Source organism: Symphalangus syndactylus, chromosome 7 (genome assembly GCF_028878055.3).
Source record: "Symphalangus syndactylus isolate Jambi chromosome 7, NHGRI_mSymSyn1-v2.1_pri, whole genome shotgun sequence".
Taxonomy (NCBI): Eukaryota; Metazoa; Chordata; class Mammalia; order Primates; family Hylobatidae; genus Symphalangus; species Symphalangus syndactylus.
This window is the reverse complement of record NC_072429.2, coordinates 84662037-84667647: the sequence shown is the minus strand read 5'-3', so window position 1 is coordinate 84667647 and position 5611 is coordinate 84662037. Positions and strand designations below refer to the sequence as shown.

At 39.8% G+C, this 5611-nt stretch overlaps 1 pseudogene; it reads right to left on the bottom strand.

The window, feature by feature from the left end:
* Positions 1 to 1509: 1509 nt before the first annotated feature.
* On the bottom strand, positions 1510 to 1817 carry LOC129485835 (large ribosomal subunit protein eL42-like; annotated as a pseudogene).
* Positions 1818 to 5611: the final 3794 nt, after the last annotated feature.

The following is a 5611-nucleotide window of genomic DNA, read 5'->3' as shown; positions in this document are numbered from 1 at the left end:
CTCCCTTTGTCACCCAGGCTGGAGTGCAGTGTCATGAACACAGCTTACTGCAGCCTTGACCTTCCAGGCTCAAGCCATCATCCTGCCTCAATCCCGCAAGTAGCTGGGGCTACAGGACTATGCCACCACGCCCAGCTAATTTTTAAATTTTTTGTAGAGATGGGGTTTTGCCATATCGTCCAGGCTGGTCTTGAACTCCTGAGCTCAGACAATCCACTCGCCTCGGCCTCCCAAAGTGCTGGGATTATAGGCGTGGGCCACTGTGCCCAGCCTGACCCATATTTATTAAGCACTTAACTTGTGCTGGGTACTATCCTAGGCTCTGGGGATAAAAAGAAAAATAGGACACGATTCCTATCTTCAAGGAATTTACAAGCTTCTAGGAGAATCAGTCTGGTAAACCAAAAAGCAGTATAAAGATATCAGTATTAAGTTAGAAATAATGTTGGGTAAAGAAGAAGGAAAAAAGAAGCTGTGATTCATCAAAGTATTATTTATGGTAATTACGGTATTATGGCAAGACCATGGGCTTCCTGACTATTCTAGGATTCATGGCACTCAAGTAACTATAAAAATTAGAGGCAAATTACCAATTAGATTCCATTGAGAGACAGCATGATTCCATCAAAATGCTGTTATGATTTTACGGATTTAAGTGTGTGTATATAGATAGCACATATGGCAAAAAAAAAAAGGGTACATTTTGATTAACAAAACATAGGCAGAGAACACGGGTGCTGATCGCTGAGTCTGAAAAATAGTACATGTTAGAGCATCAGGAATGAAATTGTCTGCCACGCTCTCTTGTTAAAATGTGATCATAGACATCAATGGGCTTTGTTCTGCTTCTCCATCTCTTGCAGGTGGTTGACAAGATAAACTCTGAAAGATCTTCTTCGGAGATATTGTTTCTCGTTTTTGTTTTCTTTCCATTCCTGTCATTCCACACTCTTATCAGGGTTCTGTGGGCCTGGTGCCACCTGCCTCATGTCCAAGGGCACACAAAAAGACTGTCGTTTTTGGTAGAGGGCCGCTGGGGGAATAACAACTTACAAAGGAAATACTTGTGAAAGGGAAGTATGTACAAGTCCAGGGTCCAGGAAATATTTCTTTTTCCTCATGTACTTCTTGTTCGAATGAGAACAAACTATGGTAACTTATTCCGACTGCAGTGTTGTCGGCAAGATGTCCTCCTCTTCTTTGCTGAGCTAGTAAGTCATTGCGGACTCCTCTGAAGACTTGGCCCAGAGCCCTAGACCACTTATTGAAGCCACTTCCTCTTCTCGCCAAGTAAGGACAGTAGTAATTTTCTTCCCCGGGGACATAAGTTTGTGCTTGTGAAATTCAGAACTATAAATGGTCCAAATTTGGGAAAATGAAAAAATGATAATGTAGTATAATATATAAAATACTATGATACTAACATTGAGGGTTACTTTTTTACCTTTCATTTTTTTTGAACATAAACTCAAGATTTTATTGTCTTCATAATAAAAGAAAAGATGACACTTAGAATTGAATCACTTGGCCCTTTCTCTTCTTATCTCCTCCCAGTTCAAAATGCATCTCTTAATAGCCTTAGACCTGCAGTTGGGCTCAATGCACTCAAACCTTAGCACAATCTTCTTTGTAGTTTTAGCTTTTTTCTGGATAATTGGCTTAGTCTGCCCACCATAGCCACTCTGCTTCCTGTCATAATGCTGCTTTCCCTGGGCATACAGAGAATCCTTGTTCTTCTTGTACTATGTCACTTTGTGGGGTTGGTGCTTGCCACACTTCTTACAGAAAGTCCGATGGGTTTTAGGAATGTTCACCATGTTTGCGTGAGTGCTATCGGCATGGAAAGAAAGAGGCTGGGCCGGAAACAGAAGTATATAGCACTTTTTTACTTTTCTTTTGACAAGGGCACCACGGTGGAGAGTGGATTGTGTCTTAAAGCCAGATGGCCTTGTAATTGATGGCTTTTGTACTTACTAGCCAAGTGTACTTAGGTTAATTTCTTAACGTCATTTGTCTCCTATATAACACCATTTACAGCAGTAGGATTAAATGTGAGTAGAGGAGAAGGATACTGCTAAACTCTAGCAGATGCCAGGAGCATACTCTGCCCCTCACGTTTTGACAATCAGAAATATTTTCAGACACTGCTTGGGTGCTGAAATCATCCCTGGCTGAGAACCATGGTCATAGAGAAAGACACCTTGGACTTGGAGAATGGAAAGTGGGCTCCGCTAGTTATAACCCTTACTTAAATTTTGCTTTTCTCATTTTTAAAATGCAGGGGTTAAGCAAGATGATCTTTAAGATGATTTCTACTTCTAACAAGCCGTGATTATGTGGAAGAAGAAAATAAATGTACCAGAGATTGAGGAAGGCATGGGGTTGAAGACCAGGGAAATTGGCTAAGATAGGGAGTGCTCAGGTAGGTTATGTATTTCTGAGCAGACAAAGTTGGTAATCCATACCACTAAATAGACAGGATTGCCCGCCAAAGCTAACCAGCTAGGGAACAAAGGGTTGGAAATCCAGACGAGGAATTGGCACTTCTACAGATGGCAGTGATGGTGGTCATGATGATGATGACGGTGATGGTGACAGTTATGGTAAGGACAAAGCAACTAGTATTTATTTAGCACTAACTATGGACCAGGTTCTCAGTCTAGGCGGTGGGGAACAAAAGGTCAGCATGTAGGCTGAGGTGAGGTGTAATGGTAGAAGTTACAGAGGAAAGCTACAAAAGTCAGGCTGCCCTCAGATCTAAGCCAAGGGAAAGCAAGAAACTTAGGACTTGGGCCTATGTTTCATGGAAGGAAATGAGACAAGACCAGTAGAGAATGCATCTTTGCTGATGAACGTATTAATGCTTCGTTATTAAAATCCAAGTGGAGTCATTTTTAATAGAAATAGAAGAAAGGGAACAGTGAGAGGAGGGGAATCCTAAAGGCGCTAAGAAGCAGCAGAGGTGGTCAAACAACAAATCAATCTCATTAGCAGAAATATTTCCAGGTTGTAACTCCCATTCTTTCTCTCTTAGGCACATTTTATTGTTAATTACATTGTATTTTATTTATTTTTATATTGAAACTGAATGAGTCAGGGCAGTTTATTTTGTTTTGGATTTTAGGATTTACCTATAGTTATTTGCCAGAGATTTAATATCCCAGTGGATATGTGCACACATTTTATGTGGTCCTTTTTAAAGCCAGTCCAATTTCTTTTCAGTGTTTGGTACTGAATGAATGAATCCAATTCTTAACTTCTTGCTTCATCAGACCTGGTTTGCTTGGCTTTTATTATTTATTTATTTATTTATTTTTTGAGACAGAGTCTTGTTCTGTTGCCCAGGCTGGAGTGCAGTGGCACGATCTGGGCTCACTGCAACCTCTGTCTCCTGGGTTCAAGCATTTCTCCCTGCCACAGCCTCCTGAGTAGCTGGGATTACAGGCACACACTACCATGCCTGGCTAATTTTTGTACTTGTTTTATTAGAGATGGGGTTTCACCATATTGGTCAGGCTGGTCTCAAACTCCTAACCTCAGCTGACCCACCCATTTGCTTGACTTTTAGGAAGATCAGTCTGTTAGGCTGGAGTTGCGATGAGTTACCAAGAAGGAACTTTGGGACTCCAAATCCTTGGTGCATTACAACATGTGCTTTGGATAGTGACCTGTCTGCACATCCCAAGAAATCTTTCAACAATGTCCATCTGAGGTGAAAACGTTTTCCCCCATGAGCAATGCTTAGCATCCCATTTTTAAGTTCGTTTTTCACTGAAGTCTATGTTAGTCATCTGTTGCTGCACAATAAATTATCCTCAAACTTAGTGGCTTAAAACAAGAACCATATTTTTCACAGTTTCTGTGAGTCAGAAATTTGGGAACAGTTTAGCTGGGTGATTCTAGCACAAGATATCTCTTGAGGTTGATGTCAGGAAGTTGGCAGGGCCATCAGTAATCTGAAAGCTAAAGTGGGGTTGGAGGATCCACTACCTTGATGTGTGCTCATGTGGCTGTTGCCAGGAGGCATCAGTTCCTTATCACGTGAGTGTCTGCACATGGTAGCTTGAGTGTTCCCATGACAAGGCAGTAGGCTTGTAATTGTTTTCCATTCTATGCTCCTAGCACTTATCACCAGATGATGAGCAGAGTCCCTATCTTGTTATTATTATTTTCAACTCTAGGTCCTAGTGTAATGCCTGGGACACATGGCCAGTGCTTGACAACTATTCACTGAATTGACAGCTAATGAATTATTTCTTTGTGAGACTGTTTTCCTCCTGACAGCAGAGTCAGAACCCTGGGAGTCTGGCAGAGAGGTACACCAATGGAAAGTGGAAGCACTATAGGAAACTTGGCCTCCTTCATTTTCCCCTAGGATAACATCCTAGGAATTTAGCAGACTCTGAAGGACCTATCCTGTGTCTCTTCTTGACCCAGATAAATACCTTCTGCTTTTCATATCGTTTCATATCTATTCATTAATTCAATAGATATTTCCTGAGTTTCAACCATGTCTCAGACAATTTTCTAGGTGCTAAGGACACAGCAGTGGAAAAAAAAAAAGATCCCTGTTTTTAGAAAGCTTACATTCTAGTAGAGAAAGAAAGATAATAAACAAATAATGTCCGATTACTTTTTTAGCAGATATTGTTATGCAAAATCCAGGAGTTAAGTCATTTAGAAAGAAAACAAATTTAAAATTTATTCTTCCAGGCTGCCTGGAGCAAAGAAAAACTATTTGACACCCCCTATCACAGCGGTTTCTACCAGGGAGCTGATTCTGTATTGATAGATATGCACATAGGGACTTTGTTTCAGGAGAATTTGTAGGGTTACAAAATTACCTAAAATTACCTAATGAAAACAATAATGAATTATACTTGATGATTAGCCTGATAGTATAAGTAGAATAGTATTCCAGCATAATAGTCTAAGTAGAATAGTAGACTAGCTTAAGAAAGTAGTGGGGAGGGATAGTGACTTTTTTTCTGCAGTAAGATAAAAATTGGGGTATTTCCAAGGGCAACGTCAAAGATGTATGCAGAAGCATAATTGAGATCTAATATCGCATAGTTAGGTGAGGCATTAGGAATATGAGTTTTTGAAAAATAATTAAAACCAAGTGAGTTAATAAAAACAACAAAAGATAGCAGTAGTACTGGCTTTTTCCCTGGGAAACACACTGGTGATTTTTAATATTATGATTCCTTAATACCTCTTATTCTATACTTCCAGAATAATAGATTGGGTGTATAGTTTTCAAGGGGGGGTGATGGGGTGATGGGGGAGATGTCATGTCTCTGACCATACTGAGCTTATATGCAATTCAGAAAAAAAGCTGTCTTTCTATCTGTATCTCTATCATCTCTATCTAAATTTTCTATAGATTTTCCCACTCTTTAATTATGATAATTTATTGGCACAAGTTAATTAATTTGGAAGAAATTTTGCTTCCAGAAGTAAGAGTAGTCCTTAAATAAAATTTTGTAACGAGGCATCACTTCCCCATAATACTGTTAACATGATCAGTGGAAGCTTGACTTATGCATTTATACTTCTCATTGTTGTGCAGTAACTCAGGCCAAAAAAAAAAAATCATATGGATCTTATG